Here is a 24,455-nt window from a genome sequence, read left to right as displayed (position 1 = left end):
GTTTCAGCATCATTATTTCTTCACTCACTTTTTCAAACACAATTTTATTTCTTATTCTGTCCACTTCACACGCACCGTTCTTCTCCACATCCACATTTCAAATGCTTCAATTCGTTTCTCTTCATTTCGTCGTAATGTCTACGTTCCTTCCCCATACAATGCCACACTCCACACAAAGCACTTCACTAGTCTCTTCCTTAGTTATTTTTCCATAGGTCCGCAGAAGATCCTTCTTCTTCTATTAAAAGCTTCCTTTGTTCATGTTTTCAGTTTTTCTTGGGAAGGATAGGCCTAAATGCGGTAACATCCCGTTGCTTTCCGCACACCAGTATCTGTTTCGCATCTGATTAAATTCCAGGGGGCCTAAGCGTGGAGATGAGGAGAATGGATTTGACTAATTGGGCCCTCCGGACTTCACCGAAAGTCACGGTAAGGGTTAAATATTAATTCTATCAGGATGTTTGACCCGATCAGAGACCGGGAAATTTCAATCAGCCTTTGCCCCCCGCATCCTGGACTAGCTTCTACGAATCATCAGAAAATCTTAGAGTGTGACTGGGCCAATTTTTCCGAAAATGTTTCCACACTTTTGCCCTCTTAGCTCAGCGGACGAACGTCGGAATTTAGATGTCAACGTCTCAGGTTCAATTCCACGTTACTCCTTATCATTTTATTGTGGTTCAAGATAGTATAATGTAATAATACAAAAAGAAAAACTAATACCAGTATTATGCAACTTGATTTTTCCAAACCTAATATTAAATTTATGTTATTTATATTGCTAAAGAACGATTACAATATAAATAACTTGAATATTATTTATACAGTATCACTAAAGAACGATAACAGAATATAAATGATAAATATCGGTTTGTTTAATTAATATAAGATATTATATAATACGTATTTAATTATCTAAATAAAATAACCTATTTTACAAAAAAAAAAGATGTTTGTTTGTGTTATAATAATTATAGATTATTTATATTGCGAAAGAACAATAACATTATAAATAACTTGAATATTATTTTATAATGCTAATGAAGGAAAACAGAATATAAGTGATAACTTGAATATTATTTATATCGCTAAAGAACGATAACAGAATATAAAAAACGTGAATATTATTCATATCGGAATTTCACAGATTTATTACAGATGTATTTAAGAAATTGTAGAAGAATAGTAATTAGTAACAGTGTCCTATTTATTCTTCTTGGAGCCAAATTTGTAACTTTTAAAAGTGTGTTTACTATATTGAAGCGTATGTGTTGTAATGGATGCTTGATTTGTTATGTATGTGAGTCAGTTATGGGATGCTTGATGTCGTCGCAATGTCGTAATTATAGTTTGATTGTGTTTGTGTGACTATTGTGTATTAATTTATTATGTATGGTACGGAAAGCTGCATATTTGTGTTATAGAAGTGTTACGTATGTGTGTTGTTAATGTTTTTGTATGTTTCAAATTGATAACTGATATTTGTTTTGCAATCGCAATGCCTAATTTACGGATTGTTTATGTTTTGTTTACATCGCGTAAGCTAATTTAATTTTCTTTTCCATTCCTCTTTATGCTTATTTTCTATGTGTATAAAACTATAGCCCTAACATACATATGTAAAATAGGGCTAACCCCCATTGGAGATACAATAATAATTATTATTATTCATATCGTTATAAAACGATAACAGAATACAAATGATGACTTGAATTTTATTCATATCTCTAAAGAACGATAACAAAATATAAATAACGTGATACCATAAAGAACGATAACTGAATATAAATGATAATTTGAATAGCATTTTCATCGCTAAAGAACGATCAAAAAATAAAATGAAAACTTGAAGAAGGCCCGAACCCACAACCTTTGAATCATTAAACAAGCACTCTACCGCCGGTCTACGAGGCGCAGATATGGAACACTTTCATAGTTCCGGAACTGCTTGTACAAGCACATGCATCGTGTAACATCGCCGCGACCCGAAGTGGACTTTGAAAATATTCGCTGTTCACGAGTGCGGCCACTTTTTTTTTTTTTTTTTGACAGCTGTACATTTAAATGTGAGCATTTACAATTAACGAAAAGCTTGCTGGAGCCCGGGATCGGGAACGGAGAATTGGCCAAGTTTCAACTTTGGCGTTCACGTTTCCGATCACAGCCCACTAGATTCATTCTATTGCCATCTAAAAGCTATTTTGTCGTCGTATATTTTTTAGAAAGAAGACCGTGACATAACCCATGCATTATTTTGTTCTGTGCTGTGCATCATGGAGCAAGTTTTATTTGATGAGATCTAATTTTGAATGTTGAGGAAAATCCTCACGTTTACGATAAGCGGCGCGCCTCGTGTAAAGATGAGAAAATGAAGGAGAATACGTGGCTTTCAGTAGCTGCATCTTTGAACACCGATCGTAAGAGAATCATATTTTATTACTGTATTGGTTGTATCACACACTACATATTCATGCTTCAATTCAATAACTACTGTTGTGTTCATTTTTGTTCTATTACAAATGTTTCTTCTCTAATTATTTTACGTTATGGTAGACTTAAAATAGGTTGCGATAATAAAGATGCATGGGCATATTTATAGTACCGTACATAATGAAATGTTTCAGTTGAAATTTCGAAGTTTGTTAACCTGTGTTTATGTTGGCTGCCTTGTACTCATGAGAGAATTCCATTGGTCAATTACACACAAATAACATCAGAATGCGTAATATCGACTTTACATATCGTTATTGACATCCATATCGATGCATAGTCGTCTACGTTCTCTGTTTATTGTGAATCAAAAATTTTCATATTCACGTCCTCTGCTTCTCGTTTTCATTCTGGTTCTCGTTCACGGTTTATTGTGAACCAGCCTTTATCTTTGTTGCAGATGGCATATAACCAACCATTTACACAATACCACCTTCACAGTACATACATACATACATACATACATACATACATACATACATACATACATACATACATACATACATGTCAGTTACTTAGTATCTGTAAAATATAAACAGCATAAATCTATATGTAAATTAAAAAAGAAATAAAAAGCTTTCTATGTAATTTATTTCATTCTAAAATGAATATTTTACACATTGTTACAGGATTACTGGAAACATGAAACAAATTCCGCTCAGCTTCCATCGTTCATCGCTTGCCATGTCCGAGCTGCAAGAGTTGGATCTACATACGTTGCGAGTGAAATGCGTAAGTAAACACGAGCTTTTCATATCTGTATTTAGATTGTAGCTAGTTTTTATGGTTAACGAATTTTGGTACAGTTTCTTAATGGAACTTTGTTATATTGAAGAACAATTCACGTAGTCCACTGTGACGTCATCTACAGCTAAGATATCATGTCGGCGCGTAGAAAGCGTGGCGAGTACTGCGAATATACAGTGAATTTGATAAAACTGAAAACATACTGTACACATACGGAAGTAAAATTTGGAGCGCATCTTGATGGGAGTCCACCTATATGTTCGCATGACCGTCCACAAGTAGCACATATAAAATAAAAATTGTAAATTATGGTTTATTTAACGATGCTCGCAACTGTCGATGTTATATCAGCGTCGCCGGTGTGTCGAAATTTTGTCCCGCAGAAGTTTCCTTTACATGCCAATAAATCTACTGGCATGAGCCTTTTACATTGGGGAATTTAATTGAAGTGAATTTTATATTGGCAGGCAGAGTAACTATTTCATGCCCCCATGTTATATTACTACCTATGCACTTCATTGGAACCAGGTACCCAGCTTCGAAGCCGTTAGCCCTGTGAACTTACAGTATATTTATTTTCCCCTATTATCATATTATAGGATTATCTGAGAAATTAGCAATTTCTTTCTGATACTCAAGGGAAATGACGGAAAAACCTTGAGCAGGATGAGGTGTCGTGCTGACGACAAGCCAATTGGCTTCAGTGGGGTCTGAATATATTGAGGTGGAAGGTTGTCCTCTAATCATGATTTAAAATACAAATGCATTAAAAATCCATAAAAATGTTTTACAAGAAAATATGTGCAATACATCTATGCAGCCAATAACGTGATGACCCTGAAACAGAGAAATAACATTATTAGTGCATTAGTAGATTTATGTCTGTCTGTCGAGTCACGTGGTTGTTAATGTTCAAATTGATTTTCGTCTTGTACGTTGTCGTTCCAAGCTAGCGGGTGGAGTACGCTCTTAGGTCTTTTGTGTTTATCTAAAGCTGGGTTGTAGTTACCCAGGGTAGAAATTAATGGGTTGTTGCTGCTATACGATTTGGTGTACGTGCAGAAGGCTTGATTTGAAATATATTCTTGAATTGTCAAAATTTCGAGTTCTTTATGAATCAGTCTAACAGGTGTTACTCTAGGAAGTCCTGTAATGTATCTTAAAAGTTTGTTTTGGAAAACCTGTAATTTTTTAAGAACTGTAATAGGTGCATGTCCCCAAGCAGGACAAGCATAGGGGAGAGTCGGGTAGTATCGGACATCGGGTAATATCGGACAGTGAGTTTCTTTCATCTACCACACGATGATAGTACCTGATTGACATGGTTACGTTTCTGTGATGTCGCATAGAGAAACGTAACCATGTCATTCAGGTACTACCATATGGTGGTAGATGAAAAAAAACGCACTGTCCGATACTACCCGATGTCCGATACTACCCGACTCTCCCCTATAATATTACTGACCTAATTAATGTTTTATACAAAGTCAAGGCTGTATGTGTGTTTAAATGTCTGCTTTTATTTAGAATTGGGTACAGCTCCACCATTCTAGAATTGGCAAGTCTGAGTTTCTGTAGTACGTGTTCGGAAAAAGTGAGCCGTCTGTCTAGTGTTACTCCGAGATATTTAACTGAAGTTTTCAACTCGATTTGTGATCCATTTATAGCTAATTTTGTGTGATTTAGTCCCGGTCTATTGAATTTATTTCTTCTGCTAAATAAGATGGCTTGTGTTTTTTATTTATTTTATTTAATTCTCCATCTGATTAGCCATGATTCAATGTCGCGTAGGTGACCATGAAGTGAGCCTGTCGTATTTAAGCACACTTAAATGCCATCGACCTGGACCGGGATCGAACCCCCAACCTCGGCCACAGATGGCCTGCACTACCGACTGCGCCACCCAGGCCGACAATAGCATATACAGAGTGAACCGTAAGTCATCATCATCATCATTATCATCATAAACGTCAAGGTTTGGGCCTAATGACCCGTTCCGTCTCCAGGATTTATCTGGTCTCTCCATCGTTTTCTCGTCTTCCAAGTGTTCTTCGTCCTCCTGGTTTGTATGTCCACATTCTTATTGGTAGTCGTCCGTCATCCATTCCTTCAATGTGTCTCAGCCAATTCAATCTATAATTCTTGATTTTGTCTGTTATGCATTCAACGTTTAATTGTTTACGGATATCTTCGTTTCGAATGTGATCTAATAGTGTGTGTCCTGTTAAAGGTCTAAGGATGCGCATCTCAGCGGCTTCTAGTCTTCTTTCCTGTCTTTTAGTGAGGGTCCACGTTTCCGCACCATACAGCAAAATTGGTACAGCTAATGTTTTTTTTTTTAATTTTAATATCGTGTCCACTCTAGTCATTTTGAGTAATGTGCGTTTGAGCTATTCCATCTCAAATCGGCCGACATATAGAGAAAATTGACCTTACAATTTCTAAATACAATAAAACTTTTTTGTACGTAGAGAACTGTGATACAGTGCTTTGTGCAAAGTTTGAGGCATCAGAACTTCATAGTGTTTAAATTAAAAATATTTTAATTTATCGTATTTTCATAAAATTTGCAAATTTTCACCCAATCATCAAAATCATGGTTTATTTTGGTGCTGAGAAATTAAAGTTTATATTGGCATATAAACAGATTTTCATACTTTTTATGGAAATGGAGAAATTTAGATTTTTCCTCATTAAGACGCCTTTGCCTAGGAAAAAAATATTTTTAAAATATGTATATAGTTAGATTCCGCATTGAAAGTACAAAAAAAACACATATTTTTTACTGATGACACGTTGATAAGAAAGTATTGAAAATATCAAATAAAGAAAATAAATAGTACGCGCGTGAACTAACCAGCTGACTGTGAGGCGGGAGCTAGCCGAGGTAAGCAAGGCCAGGAGACATAAACACGTGGTGTGTCGTCTAGCAGTCATGACTGTGCTAGCTTTATCACAGGTTTTCATAAACACAGGAGTAAAATGATGCCCAACGCTCGCTTATCTTCAGCTCTCGGCCAGTGCGTGCGGTACTGCGCCGTTCAAGTCTAGGCGTGTGAAAATAATCTATTTAATACCCTCGAAACTTATTGCCGTACCACTAAGCAAACAATGCCGAATCCCTCTTAATAATCCAAGGGTTTTTCTCAATATCTTTTTACATTTTTACAAATTGGCAAAGAGCCTAAAAGTAAGTAAAATCAGATTATCTGTCTCTCTGTATACAATAAAAATAAGGATTACTTCTTAACATAACCTATCAAATGTCAACTTCAAAATGAGCTCTCGTTCAATGTTCTGCAGTAAATGGTTCCAGAGTTCTGAGCGCTGAAAGAGGCTTGTTTTTATAAAAATACGCTAAATTTGTCGCTCAGTAGTACGATAATCGTTTGACTTTCGATAGTAAATTTTTTAAAATGCACTCTCCTCAGTACCTTGTATAAATAGGGAAAAAATTAGAGTATAAAAAATGCGAGATTTCTTTACTGATCGATTTCATATGGAATAGCCCGTTTAATTGTTCCTATCATCTTTTGGAACTTGAGAATTTTATTCTCTGCATCACTTGATTCTGTAAATGAAAGGTTGCAACCCAAGTAATTGAAGGAATTAGTTTGTTCCAATATCTTATTATCTATTACAATCTTCGTTCTGATGGGGTATTTCCCTTGAAATACCAAAATTTTTGTTTTGTTTATGGACATCTTTAGGTTATATTTCTTTGCAACATTACTCAGTGAAAATACGGCTCTTTGTAAATCATCCTCCGTTTTGGCTAATAGCACCTGATCATCCGCAAATAATAGTGTGTTCAAAGTTGTTCTATTTATAGTAAAATCCTTGTTTAAAGTATGCTGCCATTCTCTTGTGACATTGTCTATATATAAATTAAATAGTGTGGGTGATAAAGGGCACTCTTGTCTGATCCCATGATTAATTCTTCTGTAGTCTCCCCCATTTCGCATTATTATCTCTGTGTTCTGATACATGCTTTGTATTGTTCTTATAAGATGGCTGGGTATGCCTTTATTTTCAAAAATTTTCCAAAGTTTGTTTCTATCAGCTTGGTCAAATGCTTTTTCATAGTCTATAAAAGCTATGAAAGTTGGAATATTAAATTCTGTATGCTTTTTTATTAATTGTGCCATTGTAAAAACGCTATCTATACATGAACTATTTTGTCTAAATCCATTTTGTTCTTCCATCAATATATGTTCAGTAATTGTATTTAGTCTGTTGGTTACGATTTTTGCATATAGTTTATATCCAGAATTTAATATGCTAATACCCCTGTAATTATTACATTGCTTCCTATCTCCCTTCTTGAATATGGGTATTATTATCTCATCATTCCACTCTTCTGGGATATAACCATATTTCCAACATATATTTACAAAGTCTAGGAATCGTAGAAATGGTGTCGGAGAATACTTAAATAATTCATTATTTATACCATCATTACCATGTGCCTTTCTATTTTTGCTTTTCTTTACCGTAAGTAATGTCATTAATTTCAGAGGATTATTCTTTGAGGTATTTCAAACAAAAAAAAAGTTGAATACAATTCTGCTCGTTTTTGCTTCCTTTTCGAGATAAAAATTGTTTCATATGAAACATTTCATAGCGTCTTTTCGGAAGCTATTGATTTTATTCCCAATATGCTCAGTCAGTTTAAGAAAACAATGTATTATGATAATAAATGATCGAAAGAATTTTAATTTTGTCCTTTAAATGAGCTGAAATTTGATCCGAACAAATGTAACATTTTTTAATTCCTTCTCAGAATGGAAAGTTACATTTGTTCAGATGAAATTTCTATATATTTAAAGGACAAAACTAAAACGCTTTCAACAATTTATCATCATAATAAACTACTATCTTAAATTGACCGAGTATATCGGGAATTAAATAAATGGCTTTCCTAAAACACGCTATGAAATATTTCATATAAAACAGCTTTTCTCGAAAAGGAAACGAAAACGAGCGAAACTGTATGAAACTTTTTTGTTTGAAATATCTCAAAGAATAACCCCATAAAATTAATGACATTGCTTTGTAGTAGTATTAGTAGTATTTATTTATTTAACCTGGTAGAGATAAGCCGTCAGGCCTTCTCTGCCCCTCTACCAGGGGATTACAACTATAATATGAACAATAAAATTACAATTAATATTAAATTTACAATCACAATTACATTAAAAATCAAAGTACAACAAGATTACCTGATTAATGAAAGCTAGACATTTTATAATAGAAGTTAAGAACAAAGAATATTTTTGTATTTACTGAATTACAAATTAAACCTAGAATATCAAAATTCTATAGTGATGAAATTACCATATATTTAAATATTTTGTGATAGATTAAGAGAACTATTTGCAAGAAACCATGTCTGAACGAGTCTTAATTACTGACCAAGTGCCTAGTAAGTTTGCATTTGAATTCAATTTTATTTCGAGTCTAGCAGGTAGCGAATTGCAGTCTTGGCAGGGCTATTGTGAAAGAGGATGAGTATGAGGAGGTGCGATGGGATGGTATTGTTAGTATTGTTTCATGGCGAGAGCGTGTGTTCAGATTGTGGTGGGAAGAAAGGTAAGTGAAGCGAGACGACAGGTTCGAAGGAATAGAAGAGTTTAAGATTTCGAAGAGAAGGAGAAGTGAATTTAAATTTCTTTTCTTATCTAGTTTAAGCCAACCTATTGTTTCCATGGATGGAGTAATAATGATCATATTTACGAACATTGCTTACAAAACATACACACAAATTATGAGCACGTTGAAGTTTCGTTTTGTTGTCGCTGGAAAGGTCAGTCAGTAAAATGTCAGCATAGTCAAAATAGGGAAATACAAGCGTCTGCACAAGGGACTTTTTTAAGCAAGAGGGAAGATGAACATTTATCCTTTTTAGCACCTGGATAATAGAATATACTTTTCTGCAGGTTTCTGTGATTTGCATGTCCCAGTTGAGATTATTATCCATGTGAATGCCAAGATTTTTTACCGAAGAACTGAAAGGGATATGCAGTGTACTTACTTTAACGGGGTAAATGTCTGTTCAGTCTGCGTATATGGCCAGAATAAAGTAGCAACTCTGGAAGTATTTTAGTATTCATGTATTTAACCTGGTGGAGAATCAGGCCTTGTCTACAACTTTGACTAAGCAGTACGTTACTTTTTACTTTGTATAATTCTTTCATGCACACATATTTTACGAGTTTGTTGTGTACAAACTTCAACAGTCTTGGTGATAAGTTAATAAAAATCTGTTTTACGGACTTCCTGCTTTCTTTCATTTCATCGTCTCTGCAAACAATGAGACCAATGTACCCTGCAACACAATGGCTTCGAACAGAACTTGATAACACCGCGCTCTAACGACTGCAGTCGGGGAATTAAATGCGGTGATTGTCTGGGTGAATGAATCGTTTGATATGCAGGCCGATTTCCGTATATTGACCCCATCTCGGCAATAAAGCTGCTGGTGGCTAAGATGTTAAAGAGGAAGGTACAAGTTGAAACTGGTGATAAAGCAGTTTTATTCCCAGCAAAAGAATAACCACTAAACAATATGAATTCACAAATTCAGGAATTATATAAAAATGAAATTAATAAATTTGTGTCCCTACAATCTAGAGGACACGCGCATGGGCCCTTGAAATGAATAATGTATCTTATATTTGACATATTTTAAATTTAATGTAATGTATATATTTGACCATGTCTATGCATATATTATGCCTTCGACAATAAAAGTTCTATCTATCTATCTATCTATCTATCTATCTATCTATCTATCTATCTATCTATCTATCTATCTATCTATCTATCTATCTATCTATCTATCTATCTATCTATCTATCTATCTATCTATCTATCTATCTATCTATCTATCTATCTATCTATCTATCTATCTATCTATCTATCTATCTATCTATCTATCTATCTATCTATCTATCTATCTGTCTAATCCATCCATTCATCCATCCATCCATCTATCTATCTATCTATCTATCTATCTATCTATCTATCTATCTATCTATCTATCTATCTATCTATCTATCTATCTATCTATCTATCTATCTATCTATCTATCTATCTATCTATCTATCTATCTATCTATCTATCTATCTATCTATCTAATTCATGGTAGATCTAGCTCTAGATCAGTGGTTCCTAACCTATGCGTCACGGACCCTTTGTAACTCATATTTCATTTTGACTGACCCCTAAAATATTTTGTAAAATTTACGTTAGTAATCATGTTTCGTCCCGCGCCGTGGCGTCGTGGTCTAAGGCATCCTGCCTGGGACTCGCGTTACGGAATGCGCGCTGGTTCGAGTCCTCAAGAGGGAAAAAATTTTCTCATGAAATTTCGGCCAGTGTATGGGGTCGGTGCCCACCCAGCATCGTGATGCACTTGGGGAGCTACGATAGGTAGCGAAATTCGGTTACGCAAACCAGCTATAACGGCTGGGGGGCTCATCGTGCTAACCACACGATACCTCCATTCTGGTTGGATGATCGTCCACCTCTGCTTCGGCATGTGGCCGTGAGGCCAGCAGCCGGCTGGTCGGTCTTGGCCCCTCGTGGGCTGTAGCGCCACGGATTATTATTAATAAATTGTTAGACATTAAATTTCAGGTTTAGCTTTTCAATATTCATTCATTCATTCATTGTGTTCTGCACAATGGCGCGTCTTTCACAGCAAACCCAGTATTCTCCAGTCTTTCCTATTTTCTGACTTCCTCTTTGTCTCCTCTTATGATCCACATATCTTAATGTCGTCTATCATCTGTTATCTTATTCTGCCCCGAACTCTTCTCCCGTTCACCATTCCTTCCCTCGCATCCTTCAGTTTCTTGTCAACCAGTGACCCAGCCAATTCCTTTTCCTCTTTCTGATCAGTTTCAGCATCATCCACTACTTCCAACACAGCTTCGTTTCTTATTCTGTCTGTCCAGTTCACACGTTCCATCATCTTTCTCTATATCCACATTTCTAGTCGTTTCTCTTCACTTCGTCGTAATATCCATGTTTCTTTCAATATAGCTAATCTGAAAATACATTAATACAAAAGCAGTTTACGTTGTATCATGTCTTTGTTGTGAAAAATGAAACCGGGTTTTAGGGTCTACTAGAAGACCAGAGCAGAAAATGTTCTCTCACGCAAGTATGCTGATGCAAATGGTTTAACGTGTTATATTGTAATTCGAGAAACTTCGGTACCGTATGTATAGTTCAGGAGGCGAGACCTGACACGTGAGTTGGAAAAGGAGAGAGAAAGGTTAGGCGATTAGAAAAATAGTTTGGTATTCGAGAGGTGACGGTCGTTAATATTGATAACACGAAGTTCATCTCAGACTAAAATCTTAGCTTCTCCCTCCATACCCACTGGTGATATAGACACGGTACAAGATAAGGTTAAAGGACAAGTCTTACCTCGTCTACTTATATATATATATATATATATATATATATATATATATATATACAGAGACATCACTTTATTTTTACCAACATTTTTATCATTAACCTGGCTATACTCGGAAACACTGTTTCGCCCTTCCATTACAGGAGTTTGGAGTTACTAGTGCAATATGTAAACAAATCATTTTACTAGGTATGGGAAGAGAGAAAAGTAGTGTATCCATTTATGTTGTAGGGAAATACGATATTACGATTTTCAGTTTGATCATCACTTTTACGGAATTTATCAAAATACAGTAGAGTAGTAACATTTTTTTTTTTTCAAAAACTCAACTTTTCAGGGGGCTATGTTCGTTATGTAATGTCTACTTTATTTAGCATATTAATTATTGATGTTATCATACAATATAGAGAGTGCATTTAAATTGAGGGGGTCATAAGTAAAGGGCTGTAAGTGCAATTAAGTTACTTTTGAGAAAATGGGGTTTAAATATTTAAGCTTTCGTAAAATCGGTGAAATTTTTTATTTAAATTTTAATGTGTGATGTGATTAAAATATCCCTTTGCCACTAAAATTTTAGATACTTTTGCTTACACTGGATGCACTTAACTCATGTTATTACAAATATCACTAGCATTCATTTGCTTCTAGCCACCTCAATTCAAAAAAAGCTAATCTGAATTTTTAAACAAGTTGCTGAAAATGGTTGCCGTTCATTACAATGCAGGCTTCAATTCAGTACGCATATTATTAAAAACATTTTGAAGCATATTCTCTGAAATTGAATTTATCGTTTCTTGAATATAATTTTTAGTACGATATTATTAATATAGGTTCTTTCTTCTATAGAAAATGCAATCATATTTATGAAACACACTTTACACTGCAGTGTTTACTTCAGTGCTTGAAGACTTCGAATGCAACAGCGGCCGTAAGTTTGTGTGTCTGACGGGATCAAGGACATTAGTGGAGGGGTGAGAGTGAAGTACATTCAGAAATGCAGGTAAAATAAAAATGCAAGTATATATATATATATATATATATATATATGAATGTGAGCGACGCTGATTTAACCTCTGCAGTTGCGAGCGTCGTTAAATAAAACATAACATTTTTATATGAATGTGTGTATAGTAGGCCTACTCTCATTTTACGAGGAAACTAGATTACAGTGGAATCCCGGCCTATACTTTCCCGCTTGCTGCGGCGGGTTGGGGGGGGGGGGAGTGTTCCGTTACTACGGTTACAATTCTCAGAAGCAATAACTGGGATATTTTGTAGAATTGGCTTCCCACGCTGCAGTCGGGAGAAAAGGAAGTCGTAATATGAGAACACTGTATATGAGTGATTCATGCAACACATATTGCAAGAAGTACGTTGTAGGAAACATTTTAAGCTCGAATCAGAAGGTAATTCTTATAATTCCAACAACGTCTTTTCTTTTTCGACGGGCAAATTTTTATTTATCACCAAGAAGAGATATTTCATACATTTTTTTTTCATTGCAGAAAAGATTCCTTTAAGAGTTATGCCTAGAGGGCGGATTCATATGCACTAAAAATGGCAAAATATACATGCACGTATGTACTTAAAAACCATTATATATGCACTAAAAATAACAAAACGTGAACTGTTAAAATAATTAAATAAATATATATTTTTGTCACTATATATAAAAATATATATTTTTATTTTAAGCAATTTACTGTTATTTATGGTTTGTCTGTTATACATAAGTAGGGAGCGGATTTCTATGACCGAAAATATAGGATATATGCATGCATATATGACCTAAAAAACATAAAAGTATTACCAATAAAATGCGAAATATGAATTTATAATGAGAAACATACAATATATATAACACGCTACTTTGCGGTCGACCACTTGAACCAGCCGTCGTGGTAGAGTCACTGAAGATGAAGAGGCAATCTTCGAAACATGTCTCTGAATTTTATCAATTTTAATAATTTATTTCATTTTTAAAAGTGCTCATACAACTGTGTTATATATAGTATGTTTCTCATCTAACCCATGAACACTGTTTAATTGACCTTATATGTGAGATTTGAATATGGAAGCTAGTGAAGAAGAAAAACTGGTCAATCTTTACTACGACGTGCGTCTTAAAAAAAAGAGTCTCCTTTAAGCCACGCTACTTTGCGGTCGATCACCTGAACCAGCCGTCGTGGTAGAGTCACTGAAGATGAAGAGGCAGTCTTCGAAACATGTCTGAATTTTATCAATTTTAATAATTTATTTTATTTTTAAAAGTGTTCATACAACTGTGTTACATATATTGTATGTTTCTCATCTAACCCATGAACACTGTTTAATTGACCTTATATGTGAGATTTGAATATGGAAGCTAGTGAAGAAGAAAAACTGGTCAATCTTTACTACGACGTGCGTCTTAAAAAAAAGAGTCTCCTTTAAGCCACGCTACTTTGCGGTCGATCACCTGAACCAGCCGTCGTGGTAGAGTCACTGAAGATGAAGAGGCAGTCTTCGAAACATGTCTGAATTTTATCAATTTTAATAATTTATTTTATTTTTAAAAGTGTTCATACAACTGTGTTACATATATTGTATGTTTCTCATCTAACCCATGAACACTGTTTAATTGACCTTATATGTGAGATTTGAATATGGAAGCTAGTGAAGAAGAAAAACTGGTCAATCTTTACTACGACGTGCGTCTTAAAAAAGAGAGTCTCCTTTAAGCCACGCTACTTTGCGGTCGATCACCTGAACCAGCCGTCGTGGTAGAGTCACTGAAGATGAAGAGGCAGTCTTCGAAACATGTCTGAATTTTATCAATTTTAATAATTTATTTTATTTTTAAAAGTGTTCATACAACTGTGTTACATATATTGTATGTTTCTCATCTAACCCATGAACACTGTTTAATTGACCTTATATGTGAGATTTGAATATGAATTTATAATAATAATAATAATAATAATAATAATAATAATAATAATAATAATAATAATAATAGAGAGTGCGCACAAGTGTGCACAGATGATAATTCAGTTTTCAGCACTGAGTTGCGTCACTGTTTTGCTGCATATGCTACAGTTCAGAACGTGGTATTTGCCGCAATGTGTACCACAGAATTTACAAACGCACTTGTCATTTTCAGTATGGAAAGCGCTTGTGCTACACACTTTGTGATGAAAACCATGAACGGCCAACCTAGCAATAACATGTCTCATCCGTTGATTCGTTCCTGTCCAGCTCCTGCCAGTCATGGCGCTGGTCCCATAGAATTCTTCTTCAACTTCGTTCTTCTTTCGTAGATTCTCATAGTCGTCCGTAGATGGCAGGAGTAGGGGAAATATGAATTTATCAGTAACACATTTATGTTAGATTTTTTTTTAAATTCTCTGCATTATACAGTGATTAAAATACAATGTCTAACCAGTTGGATGTTATATTTAAGCAAATTTCTTCTAATGTCCTCAGTCCTTAGAATAGCATGTTGGAAAGATACTGAAGAAATAAGGAGTGACCGAGAGGGAGGACAAAGTTACGAACACTTTAAAATTGTAAGGGAAGCAAAGCGAAGAAAATGGCAAGATGACTGAGTAAAACTACGATAGCTGGGATGAGCGCTACTCTTGGTTTCACAAGTAAAGAACCTTCGTTGCAGGGTTGGGTTCAGGAAGCCATAAATCTGACTGACACGCTCCCCCAATTAGTGAAACTGTGGACAAAGATACCGCCAGGAGGCCGCCAAGAATGCTGTGTTGTGAATTTTCCATTTTTGAAAGAATCCAACCAGTTGCAAAAGAAAATACATTTGAAGAATCAAGCCAAGCGCAAACATGGCAACAGCTGAAAGTTTTAGCAAGTCTACTTCCCTAACTGGCCTGTCAATCACTGTCATCTGTGTAGAAGTGATATGAGGCCAGGGTTCTTTACTTGTGGAGCCGAGAGTAAGAAGCTGAGAGGTGAGAGAGGTTGTGACGGGGAAGCGGAGACAAAACTGGAGGTTCCGTAAGGGAATATCGGCCGTGAAAACCACGTCCGATGGAACAGTCACACTCTGAGGCAGAGAAAATGTTGTTCGTGGCAGAGAAAGCGTGGTAGCAGTTCTCCGACCGACTAACGGATGACTCTACGGCGATTTGGCCTATATATACATTCGGGATGCGCGCCATTTCTCCCCTCCTTGGCGTGGCTTGGAGCGTTACAACGCCATTGACGTCACAAATTCCCGCCACAACATTCTGTCTTCTAGCGGGACCCTCTCTCTCTTGGCTTGGCCACGTGGTCAGGAGACCCCTCGGCGCCGTGAGCAAGTTGCTAGGGGCAGGGGTGTGGGTGGGCATCTGGCTCCTGATATGAGGGGAGAACAACACCAAATCTCGTATTCTGAAGGAATGTCTTTCAGCGAGTCCATCTCTCTTCTGGCTTGGCCATGTGGTCAGGAGACCCCTCTAGCGCCGTGAGCAAGTTGCTAGGGGCAGGGGTGTGGGTGGGCATCTGGCTCCTGATACGAGGGGAGAACAGCAGCAGCTCTCGTCTTCTGAAGGAACACGCAGGCAGTTATGTGAACGTTTCAACAGTTTCTTCTAATCTTGTAATAGTGAATTAAATCCCACTCGAGTTTTGATTTTCTCTAGATAAATCAAAACCTCTAGTGAGATGACTGTTGATAAATCGAATTCAAAATTAATAATTTTCGTGCGACTAAGCTATTCTAAAATACAATGCACGCTTAACACACTACCGAAGTTTCTTTGACATGTCAACGTAGTAAAATGAAATACAGTGAAACTTCCTTTAACGGACACTTCCCAATAGCGGACTCCTCTCAATAGCGGACATTTTAAAATTCCCCTGCAAAATAACATTGGCCCTTATGATAAAATTCTTCCAAATAGCGGACATTCTCAATAACGGACGCGGACACTGAAATGTATCTTCCAACAACAATTAAAACTTTCAAATAACGGACAGCGTGAAAGGAAAAAAAAAAAAAAAAAAGACGGTTGTAAATTAAACGGAATTCTTTGCAACAATCATTGTCGTGCATTTGAACGTTCTTGTACTTTATTGAAGGTAAGCAGCACAGTTGTGCAGTGTTGCCAATTCAGCGGTTTTCCCGCTAGATCTAGCGTTTTTCGGCGTTAGTTTAGATGGTAAAATTTATGAAATTTGTATTTCTGATATTAGGATTTAGCGGATATTTTTAGCACGCACAGCGGCAAAATAATATAATTTTACACTGACAATATAGCAATTTAGCGGTTTCTGCACGGCTTCACAGCGGATTTTTAAGAATCGAGTTGGCAACACTGCAGTTGTTAGTTGTGATACTGTACGTGAGCAGTCCGTAAGGTTCATATATATAACCTTAAGCAGTCCGTACTTTATTAGTTTGTCAATTTGAGTGTTCGGAAGTACAGTCACATTAAAAATATCACAAAAACGTAAACGTTTGTCACTAAAAGAGAAAGTGGATATTGTAAAGCATAGTGAGAAGGAGAAATTAAGCGTTCGTGAGCTGCCCACAAAGTTTAATGTGGGAAAAACTCAGGTTAGTGAAATTTTGAAAAACAAGAATGTTATTTTAAAATCATACACTGAGATTGCAAAAGAGAACACAAAAAGAGCTTTTCCTACAACTGAGGGGCTTGCCATTGACAATTTAACATGAATGGTTCTGCCGTGCTAGAGCAAATAAGATGCCTTTATCTGGGATTTCTCTCTGGATGAATACTGTAAACAATCTCACTGTCTACTGTACTGTACTGTACTGTATTGTAAAATGTAGTGTTGAATATGTATGAGAAATTTTAATGTACTGTATACAGTACATACTAACGATTTTCTAAATAGCGGACACTTCTCAATAACGGACATTGAATTTTTCCCCTGCGGTGTCCGTTATTGGGAAGTTTCACTGTATTCTGATTTGCCACGTTGACAAGCAAAACAAAAAAATCGCCTTTGTTAGGCCTTTTGTTGACAGGCAGCGAAATTCGAGTTTCGCGAGCGCAAAGGTCAACACCTTCTATAACTTCGTGCCGATCATATTACGGCGTTTTTCTAACAACAGTAAAAATGTTATACAGTGCAAAGTAGAAGATAGGGCGGCTTATTTTGATTGTCCGTTCTTTTAATCTCAATTTCCAGTCATCAAACCGCCCCAATATTATACATTTGCAGAGTTAGCAGTACATTTGATTATGGGGAACTTTGTTGATTGCCGCGGAATTGTCACAATGATTCGCTGACAACAGCGCACTGCCTGTATGTTGTCAGATTGCCATAAATAAAATATTCAATATCTACATTTCTTCTGTATTCCATTTTTCCTATTTCCCGTATTGTTTATCTTGGTGTAAACACCAGATTGCTAAAAAGTAACGAAGTATGCTTTTATATGCACTGAAAGCTTAAAAATATGCTTTGACCCATTAAAAATGCATTAATGAGACGACGCTTGTAATGTCTTGGTTACCTCTCTCATGTTCGAAAACTGCAGGACACTAGTCTAGTATACCGTAACTACAGTATATTGATTGCATCGGATGAAGTATATAATCAAGTTCGCAGTATAGGAGCATTCGGAAAGAGCCTGTTTTCTGTTAAACGTGCCTATTTGAAGAATTTTGAGTGCCTCTTTTAGGCACCTAAAACAGACTTTTAGAACCTAAAGGTCCGCGGTCTAATATTGAGAAAGTATGTGTGAAGTTATCGATTGCCTTTTTTTAAGTAACAGTCTAATAATAATAATAATAATAATAATAATAATAATAATAATAATAATAATAATCCATGCTCTACACCAGTTAACTGTATAACATTAGAAATGTTATAAAAAGTTAATATAATAATAATAATAATAATAATAATAATAATAATACTTATGGTTTTTAGAGAACCCGGAGGTTCATTGCCGCCCTCACATAAGCCCACCATCGGTCACTCTCCTGAGCAAGATTAATCCAGTCTCTACCATCATATCCCACCTCCCTCTAATCCATTTTAATATTATCCTCCCATCTACGTCTCGGTCCCGAAAGGTCTTTGTTCCCTCCGGCCTCCCAACTAACACTCTATATGCTTCTCTGGATTCACCCATACGTGCTACATGCCCTGTCCATCTCAAAGTCTGGATTTAATGTTCCTAATTATGTCAAGTGAAGAATCAATGCGTGCAGTTCAGCGTTGTGTAACTTTCTCCGTTTTCCTGTAACTTCATCCCTCTTAGTCCCAAATATTTTCCTAAGAACCTTAACCTTTGTTCCTTTCTCAAAGTGAGAGTCCAAGTTTCACAATCATACAGAACAACCGGTAATATAACTGTTTTATAAATTCTAATTTTCAGCTTTTTGAAAGCAGAGTGAATGACAAAAGCTTCTCAACCAAATAATAATAATAATAATAATAATAATAATAATAATAATAATAATAATAATAATAATGACGCAGGTACAGCTTACCCTTTAAGTCAGAATATTGGGAGTGACATAGCGTATAATGGAGTTTCATATTGGTTTTTGAAAAGCCACTTAAAATCTTGCGGTAGATGAGGCATTTAATATTTCTCTCATATTCAGAAACTACAATTCCTCCTGCCATTGCGAATGAAAGTTTTTCTTCACAATCAACACCGAATAACACGACTTCGATACAGACATTGCGAAGGTACAACAATACCATCGTACCTCTGCCATGCAGGGTGTAGTGGAAAGGGTTGAAGAAGGAAACTTTACGTCGTAAGGCCCGCTTCCATTTAGCGTAATCGAATCGAACAGAATTTTTCTTCACAATGTGTTTAAATGGAAGATAGCAGAAAGCGGAGTATCGAATTGAACCGAATTTATGAGCTAGAATATTAATTATTCCACTTCCGGAATAGAACTTCTTGTTTCGGGTATGATCGTATGTTTTCGTGAAGCTTTCGTGAAAAAATAAATTAGCAATATTCATTTTTAGCGCAATTTATTGAAAGTTATTGCTGAAATAGTATGTATACAGAAAATTACAATTCAATAACATGAACGAAGAAAAGTTAATAAATCTTGTTCAGAATTATCCGCTATAATATGACAAACACAGAAGTACTACTGTAATAAATATATTCTGTGATAATGCTTGTAGCCAAATATGTTGATTAACGGAAATATCGGGTAAAAATTAAAATCCAAAGCAGCGCTAAAGAACGAAGTTTTGCTTCATCTCTCAGAATATAGTGAAATAAATTGGACATTCCACATGCATCCAGAATTTCCTTTTCTTGCGTTGGATATTTATTTCTTCTATTTTCGCGTCTTCATATAACTGTGATCCATTTTAATCTGTACACGCTTCGGTTTGGTTCGGTTCGATTCCGCTAGATGAGAGCGCTGGCAGACGTTTCGTTTCGATTCTATTAAGTGGCAGCGAGCCTTTATGGTGCTCAACGATCGCAACTCACGTTTGCATCACAACTCACTAAATGGACACGCCTGGGCTTAACGATGGATGGAGTCCGCAAGAGAACACATGGTCTAAAGTCTGTTTAGCAAATGATGATGATGATGATGATGATTATTATTATTATTATTATTATTATTATTATTATTATTATTATTAGGGAGCGGATTTTTATGTCCTAAAAATTTTAATATATTTATTTTTTATGTGCTAAAAAGTACGAAAATATTTGCTAAAAAGAAAAAATATTTTTTTAAATATGACAAAAATACCTTACTTAGCTTGGAAAAAAAAATGTTACTAGGTACTCACCAACCACACTTGAGTGCTAGTAGTTGGCCGAGAATTGCAGTGAACAAAGGTCATCTTCCAAATTCTCCATCACAAATGCATGCCGATTATCTCTGAACAACGACTTATACTGTGAAAACGATCTTTCCATATCACAGGACGTCAGACGTGCATATTTAAAGAGAGGAATGTCACAAACACAAACACCGTCAATTTCACCTACAGGCACACCCTCCAATACTTGAGCAACTTCACACATTTTTTTATATCTACTGTTTTTCCCAAACACTTTCTGGATTTTGTCCCTTAGTACTTGTACTCCTGAACCTGGTAGCGAGTCTAGTTTAATTTTCACGGCACGCACCTCCCTGTTTCAGACAACAGGTTTTTGGATGTTTCGAGTTTTTTTTTATGGTGTCACACAAAAAGCTTAGATTTTCTAATAGGAAAGCCAAATCGTTTTTTAAACAACCATCTTTCAGTATATCTTGAATGATATCGATTGACAAAGCCCGATAACAAGGAATCACAACAAGATATATTGCCTTACTTGATGGACATGAGCGAGAGGCGAGAGATTTGTTTAAATTAAATAATGTTCATACCCGAGCTCTTATCTGTTGTGTTTCACAAACAAAGCGTGGAATGAAATCATCTTCAGCTACAATAAACATTCTTAATTATGTGTCGATGTTAATTTATTCTCTAATAATAACACTGATACGCCTAGCTGATCTCAGAACTTGTGGCGATACTATTACAAAAATGGATCACGGATACACCACACAGCGCTTAGAAATACGAAGCAACCAAGAATTCTTACAAAGTTAATGTGCTTCTGAGTGGCACAATTGATTTAGTTTTAAAACGTTTAAAAGTTCTTGTAAAAATTATTTAAGTAAAAAAACTCAGAGATTTATGTGTTTATAATAGATTTCCTGAAAATATGTATTTACATATTTTTTTTGTGAAACTATGTGTTTTTATGTGAAATAAAATTCGGGTTTTAAACTTGAAACGTTATGTTCGCAATTTTTAACTTTGTTAATTGTGATTTATCACCAGCAAAAATAATATTTAATTACATAGGAATCCGTTCCTTAATTATTATTATTATTATTATTATTATTATTATTATTATTATTATTATTATTATTATTATTAGGGCTAGGATTTTGATGAAATTGCATCTTTTTTCAAGTAAGCCAGAAACATAGCTGCTTTAGTATTTATATGTTATGTGATAAACTGAGTGTTTTAAGATATATTTTTAGGGCATTTTTTTTTTTGCATTTTTGCCTGTTTCAACTCATAAGAGCATCTTTTGTTTTATTCGGTCATTTTTTAGGCATTTTCATTTAATTTTGGCCATAAATCCCCATTATTAATGTAAAATAATATCTAATTCCTTTTATATTTTCTTTACATATTTTGTCCATTGATACTCATTATTTTGTATAACATTTTAATCGTTTTTCTACACAAATATTGCCATATTAACTTAGCACACCCCACGTAATGGATCAGTCCAACCACCCCTTCAATATAGACTCTTCTACACCTGCTAATTCCAGATAAGAGTGGCCTTGTGGTGGAGTGGATGGAAACTACATCAGATAAAATAAAGTGTACTACTTAGAGAAAATTATGTAAAATTTAATTTAATTACTAGTCTAAGTATTAAGTAGTACAAAACCTCTTTTCCTACTAAGGTAATTATGTAATATCAATTTTTAGGGCATTTTTAAGAGCATTTTTGAAAGCCTTTTAGGTCATAAATGCATTGGTTTTAGAACATTTGTTCATGATTTATGGGTCATCAAAATCCTAGCCTTAATTATTATTATTATTATTATTATTATTATTATTATTATTATTATTATTATTATTATTGAAAAGTCTGATCTGTATTTGACCAGAATGAAACAAGTTCGAAATAATAGCCCTACCAAACCAATTCCACAATTCCTAAGTAAAACACAGTAAAATACCTGTTTATAACAGTCGTGTCGATGTTATATTATTCAGGAATCGCCGTCTCTTCACGCAACCGTACTAGAATCTTGCGGCGCGACGCGACGCGGGGGAGGAAAGCTATGGAAAGGTTGGTGACTCAGTCAAAAGCCAGACCTGACTCGGGTGGGAAGAAGCGACTTTGAGCATTTTACAGTCTTCGTTTGCCCGGGACAAAATGCGTCAAGTGCAGGGAGTCTGAATGTGTTGTGTGTGAATGAAATTCCTACAAGTGTTTTCTGTTCGCTGAGAGCGCTGCAGTTACATCATGATACCTGTTCTGTAAGTTGCTGCATGGATTAAAATGGGAAAAAAATGTAATACAATTTGTCATTACTAGGAACCGAATTTTTAGGTTTTTAAAAAGACCATTTTAGGTTTTTGGAATAGGTGAATTAGGCTTTTTAGGTTTTATGTGCAACCTGCGAAAGGGGTCGCAAAAACTGCCCGGATCATTAAAAATGAATCCTTAAAGCAGCGGTGACCAAAGCGGGTGTCGTGATTACATTTTGTAATCACTAGGGAGCGGATTTTTATGTGCTAAAAATTTAAATATATTTATTTTTTATGTGCTAAAAAGTACGAAAATATTTGCTAAAAAATTATGTTTTTAAATATGACAAAAATACCTAGCTTAGCTTGAAAAAAAATGTTACTAGGTACTCACCAATCACACTTGAGTATCAGTTGCTAGTAGTTGTCCGAGAATTGCAGTGAACAACAAAGGTCATTTCCAAATTCTCCATTACAAATGCATGCCGACTATCTCTGAACAACGATTTATACATCACAGGACGTTAGACGTGCATATATAAAGAAAAGAATGTCACAAACACCTACACCGTCAATTTCACCTACAGGCACACCCTCCAATACTTGAGTAACTTCACACATTTTTTATATCCACTGTTTTGCCGTGAATGCACGCGTGAAGCAGCGGCGAAGTGCTTGCTTCCAGATGAATGTTGGGTTACCTGAGAGCTGTGATTTACCACATGGTTGGCAAAATAACGCTTTTCCGTCGGTAGTAAAAACGTTTTTAAATTCATCTACATATTGCTATAGACGCGATCTTAAACTCGATTTGATTTTAGGGATCTTAAGAGGCTAATATACACACATGTCTTAACGTAAAAAAATGTTTCTAGCTACTGACTGACAATGTCGGAGAAAAGCTTCCAATAGCGACGCCACCACATCTACACTACGCAGCTTATGCTTATGGTCCGATAACGGGGAATCACAACAAGATGTATTTCCTCACTTCATAGGCATGAACGAGAGGCGAGAGATTTGTTAAAATTAAATAATATTTATACCCGAGCTCTTATCCATTGTGTTTCAGTAACAAAGCGTGGAATGAAATCATCTTCAGCAACAATAAACATTCCTAATTATTATGTGTTGCAAAATCTCTCCTTCTTGCCCATGTTAATTTATTCCCATATAATAACACTGATATGCTGCCTAGCAGTTCTCAGAACTTGAGGCGATACTATTACAAAAATGGATCACGGATACACCACACAGCCCATAGAAACACGAAGCAACCAAGAATTCTTAAAAAAGATTACGTATTTCTGAGTAATATAATTGATTTAGTTTTAAAATATTTAAAAGTTCTTGTAAAAAAATTATTTAAGTAAAAAAACTCCAAGATTTATGTGTTTATAATAGATTTCCTGAAAATATGTATTTACATAAATTTTTTTGCGAAAATACGTGTTTTTATGTGAAATAAAATTCGGGTTTTAAACTTGAAACTTGACATTCGGAATTTGTAACTTTGTTAATTGTGTTTTATCACACGCAAGAAAAAAATTTAATTACATAGGAATCCGCTCCTTAGTAATCACAGACATTCAAACGGGTACGAGGAGTTTCCTGTACATTGCTGTGTGTTTCATTCACGTACTGAAGGCAAACAGTGACGGTATCATATCGCTCTACAGACTCTGTCTAGGCTATACAAGCATTAAGAGGTGGTTTCGTAAAGAATGAGAAGGAGAACTTTTTTGTTGTTCTGTCGGACAAAATGTAATATGTTTAC

Source organism: Periplaneta americana, chromosome 15 (genome assembly GCF_040183065.1).
Source record: "Periplaneta americana isolate PAMFEO1 chromosome 15, P.americana_PAMFEO1_priV1, whole genome shotgun sequence".
Taxonomy (NCBI): domain Eukaryota; kingdom Metazoa; phylum Arthropoda; class Insecta; order Blattodea; family Blattidae; genus Periplaneta; species Periplaneta americana.
This window is presented reverse-complemented; position numbering follows the sequence as displayed.